Genomic DNA, 5,269 nt, shown 5'->3' with positions numbered 1-5,269 from the left:
GGGAGGGAGAAAAGAGGGAAGAGAAAAAGGAGGACTATTTAGATATAGGAGGAGATAGGGGAGAAGTACAGAGGGTCAGGAATTTGAAAGGAGGAGAGTAGCAGTGGGAGAAGAGATCAATCTATTCTTAGATTTTTGCTAGACACATGTAAAGGCATTTGAATCACTTATGTTTTTTGTTGTTGGTTGTTTTGTTTTGCTTTTTTATTTTTTTCACAAAGTTACCTTATTTATATTTTTTCAGGAACTCAGTTCACTGTTATTATAGAGACTACTTTTCTATTGCTGAGATACAACACCATGACCAAGATGGACTGTTTTTAAAAGGTTTAATTTGGGGCTTACAGTTTCTCATGGCAGAGAGCATGGCAGCCGGCAGGCACACATGGCTCTGGGAGGGTCTGAGGAATCAGAGGCTAGAAAGAGGAAGGGAGTAAGGTTGAGAGAAAGGGAGGCCCCATTGAGAGAGGCATGAATCTTTTAAAACCCCAATGTCCATCCCTAGTGACACACCTTCTCCAACAATGCCTCCTAATCCTTCAAAAACAAAACAAAACAGTTTCACCAAACGGGACACCTATTCAAACTTATATGATTTTATGGGGGGCATTCTGATTCAAACTACTACACTTAATTATTTTCAGTCTGTATAACCCCATATCCAACGTTATTGTTCATCTTACTGTTATATCTGGGTCTCAGAAATTATTAACTCTTCTCACAGTGTTTTGTTGCCTTATTCAGTGTCACTTACAGCCATATTCTCTACTGCTTGAAAGAAGGCATCTTGTACAAAATGTGTATATGGTTTTTTTGGTTCTTAGATGAATCTGTAGTTTTATCTTTGGCCAGGATGCAGTTTGAAAGTGTGTGTGTGTGTGTGTGTGTGTGTGTGTGTGTGTGTGTTCATTCTTAAATGCTTCCTCTATGGAGTACATTTGTATATAATTTGAGGAAAGATTCTATGGCCTTGGTAGTTCTTACTAGTTTCCTGTACTAAAGGTTCAGGGTTATTGTTTGTCTGTTTTGTTTTTGTAAGTTCACATTTAACCTACATACTGTTTTTGCTTTGTGTGAAAAACAGTGCACCTTGAAAGACATAGTTTAAATACTGTATATAAGGTAATGAAAGTAAGTAATGCCCTTTATTTCATAAAGTTAATCAAGTGTAAAGGTTTTCAAAAAAGAAATTCATAGTTAGCACTAAAATAATGACAGTGTTTTACTTCACACGTTAACAAACGTTAACAAATGTTTCTGCACAAGAAACACTGGCTTTATCTTTTGTTTGTCCATTAATACCTAGTTAGCATATCTTTATATTGCACTTGGCTCTCTTAATTATAAGTATTTTTCTCAATTAGTCCTACCACTGGGTCCAGTGAAATTTATAATTCTTAGCAGTCCGTCAAAACATGGTATTTGTTACTGTTAATTTTAGCATCAGAATCTATTGGACAACACTAAATACAGCAAGCAATCAATGTGAATATCCCATGCATTCAGTGTTGATACACTGATGTGCTGACCACGTGACTAAAAACCACAATAGCTCAAATTTGCCAAGAATCTCTTTTATCAAGTTTGTGACACTTTCTGCCTTTGGAAGGAAATGACTCTATGACCTGTTTATCACTATCCAAATGCTAGTTAATTTAATTCAGCAATATTCTCTTGCTGGAGTCCCAAGCCCATATGTCAGGGATAATTAAGATAAAGGAAAGTACCCAACAGAACTCTCAATGTTCTTATCTTCCTCCAACACGCTGACATAATTATGATACAATTTCAATTTTATGAAACAAATGATATATTTCTTCCTGAATGATACACACTAAATGTCTGGACTATGTGTTAATTTATTAGTCTTATAGAAAACTACATACCAGCTTGTCTCTGTGTTCTTCTAAAAGACTTGACTTATATTCAGTACTCAGCGAGTATTTGTACCATTGCATGGCTTACATCTTCTTATGAAGGACTTAGAGTTCAGTTGTTGGATAAGCAATTCACCAACTTACACACTCAAAAAAAAATCAAAAAGAACCTTCTATCATGCAAACTATGGTTATGTCCAACAGTAAGTTATTCCCGATATCAGAAAGGCTGAAAACATAATTAGCTCAAATCTGTCTCCACTGTAGAAATGATTGGGAAGAGAAATGCTGAGGACATCAGAAGAACTATGGTCAATACCACGTCAGTCGCTCACTTGTTATATGATTTACAGGCAACTAGAATCTTACTACAATATTTTTCAGATATATACAGTCTAATTAAGTCAAATTAATTTTATGAGACTTTATTACAGCAAATACCATGTGTGAAGTACCTTAAGAACAGACAATAAGATACTGAACAAGAGAAAATAGATTTCACCCTCTTGGACATTATCTTATGGTAAGGAAAGTGAATGCTAGATAAATTATTGACTTATCCCACAATGATTTTAATTAACTCTTGGTATAGCTATAAAGAGATACATGGTAGATGGTCAAGAAAAGATGCTCAGGAGATGTGATACAGAATCAAAACAAAAATAATGGAAATCAGTTAGTCATAATCAAAGTTGAGGATACTATATCGAAAGCACTCTGAAATGAGAAATTCATGGTATTCATTTGTTCATAAGCCATATCCTTGTAAGGGCCTCTGATATTTGGGCATGGATAGAATTGGTAAAAAAATTTCACCATCTTGCAGCAGACACAGGAGAGAAGTCTAATATTTTTCTTGAAATAAAACCCCAATAAGTGGGTAAGATAGTTTCTGGGACATGGAAGAACGACCTAATGCATGAGCTGACCATACAGGGCCTTCTAAACAAAGAAAGGAATGGGGGTTTCATTTTAAGAGCTGTGAGTATCCCTGAAGGGTTTTTACACAGAGTACTACATAATCTGATTTCGATTTTTAAAAGATGACTCTAGCTACAGGATGGAAACTGGCCCAGAGGGAAGTAAATCCAATCATACTGGTGTGGCCTTTCCTTAAAATTTCATTTACAGAGTTCTCTCTTTCCAGAGCAGTTAGTTCTCTGAAGATTCCCTACTTTTCCTTCTCCTCCATTTTCCAAATTAGCTACTGGCCTCTAGGTAGTGTGTGATTTCTCTGATCCAGTTATTGAAGATAGGCTTAGAAACAGACAAATTTGACCCTCAGGACCAAGTCTGGGCCCTCAGTATCAGTGCCTGAGGAAACGAATGCTTGCATTCCAAGAAATGCCCCGGGGTTACACTTTCTGCAGAGAATCAGAGTATACCCTGCTAACAGACAACCAGCAAAACACCCACATTTGCCAAGCCCCGAAGTCAGTTTCTCTTGTTGGGCCAGAATATTGAATCTTATTAGAGCAAAAAAGGTTTTCAGATTCTTGGTTGGTAGATTTCAAGAACTTGATCTAGTGTCAGGTTTGTCTCTATTGACTCTAGCAGCTAGTAAGGCTTCATTGTGAGGAACTGAGCGAAGAACCATAAAGACATAGTAGCTGAGACAGTGCGTCACTGTGATTGACGCTAGTCATTCTAAATGTTCAAGGCACAGTGAGAAAACACAAAGAACTTTCTACATGGAAGCCATTAATGATGCTGTCTCCGCATAGGAAATATTTATGCTGGTGCTAAGGTGAGGGCGGACCAAGAGCATAGAGAATTAATTGGTTGTTTCATAAAAGGTTATCAGGAGTGCAAACTGATAGACAGTCATAGTGAATAAAGGAAGCATGATAGATTCATAGGCACTGCGGTTAAAACGTAATGGAAGTTAATGACTGTATGGGTATATTGGCTATGCTGAGAGACAAATATAGTTCCTTGATTTCTAATTTGGATAATTTTGAGAGATGTTGGTAGTGTTCTGGGAGACAAGGGCAATACATGTCAGCACTAATGATTGCCCATTGCTAATTTCGTGAAAACACGTTCCACGTGAAATATGATTGGGAAAATGTTTCCTTTCAGGCTTCAGGAGAAGTAAAAAATAATTTCAAGAGTGTCTGGGACCTTTAGCCTTTCCTAAGTAATTGAATTGGCCCTTGGTTATCAGGTGGTTAGTTATCCCATGATGTAATTTATTTAGAAAAGTATGACTGCTAGATTTATGTGATACTGAGTCTGATAAAGATCTTTCCTGGAACGGAAAGGCATGCCTGCCAGCCTTTATTTAGCTTTTAATGAATGAATAAATGAAGCCTAAGCCCCAAAGTGCGCACCAACTCCAGTCACCAAATGGCCCGTGCAGTCTCCTGGTTTCAACGTTTCGTAACATTTGTACTTTTCTTTAATTTCAAATCTGTGTGTCCATCTGAGAAAGCACTTCAGGGCACACTTGTTTGTTAGTAGATAAAACAATTCTTACAGACACAACACAGAACTTAGAGGCTTCACTGTAAGGATATAAAATTCCACATACCAAATGAAGAAGGTCTTTGTCTTTTACTTCTGGTATCCAAAAAACAAAAAACAAAAAAACAAAAAACAAAAACAAAAAAACTCTAGAAAGAAAACCAAGAAGTAGACATTCACAAGTGTCTTTTGTTGTATTCTGCTGCTATATGGAAATGAGTGGTGAGTATCCTGTAGAAAACAAGGTTCAGCCAGGCAGTGGTGGTGCACACCTTTAATCCCAGCACTTGGGAGGCAGAGGCGGGTGGATTTCTGAGTTTGAGGCCAGCCTGGTCTAAAGAGTGAGTTCTAGGACAGCCTGGGGCTACACAGAGAAACCTCTGCCTCGAAAAACAAAACAAAACAAAAACAGAAAGTCAGAAAGAAAGAAAGAAAGAAAGAGAGAGAGAGAGAGAGAGAGAGAGAGAGAGAGAGAGAAAGAAAGAAGAGAAAAAAGAAAAGGAAAGAAGGAAGCAAAAAAAACGAGGTTTTAAAAGCCAACCTACAATTTTTTGAAATTAACCCAACTCCATGAAAATCTCTAGTAGCATTTTTTTATAAAGTCTATCATTAAAATATTTTCTGATGAGTTTAAAAACACATATGAACTACTGCTCTGAAGGACTGTTTAATTGAGTGCCTCATTTTGCACTTTACGAAAATGTGTACTTGGAAAACATTTTGGTGAAATTTGGTATTTCCCACCTGGCTTCAGCACAGCTGTAGACTGCACTGTGTTTCTGAGGACCTACATGGCTCCTTCAGAGCCCTCTCCCTCAAAGAGCATGCTTATAGTAAATTTATTTAAATTCACCCATGTTCCTCCTCCTCCTCCTCCTCCTCCTCCTCCTCCTCCTCCTCCTCCTCCTCTTCCTCCTCCTCCTCCT

The 5,269-nt window shown here is 37.5% G+C and overlaps 1 protein-coding gene across 1 annotated transcript in view; it reads left to right on the top strand.

The window, feature by feature from the left end:
- Positions 1 to 5,269, top strand: part of Adgrl3 (adhesion G protein-coupled receptor L3) — a 444,442-nt gene that overhangs the window by 240,412 nt on the left and 198,761 nt on the right. The gene's annotated exons all lie outside the window — the stretch shown is intronic.

This window comes from Grammomys surdaster, unplaced genomic scaffold (genome assembly GCF_004785775.1).
Source record: "Grammomys surdaster isolate TR1022 unplaced genomic scaffold, NIH_TR_1.0 372, whole genome shotgun sequence".
NCBI lineage: Eukaryota > Metazoa > Chordata > Mammalia > Rodentia > Muridae > Grammomys > Grammomys surdaster.
Note: the sequence above shows the minus strand (reverse complement) of the source record. Positions and strands in the feature narration are given on the sequence as shown.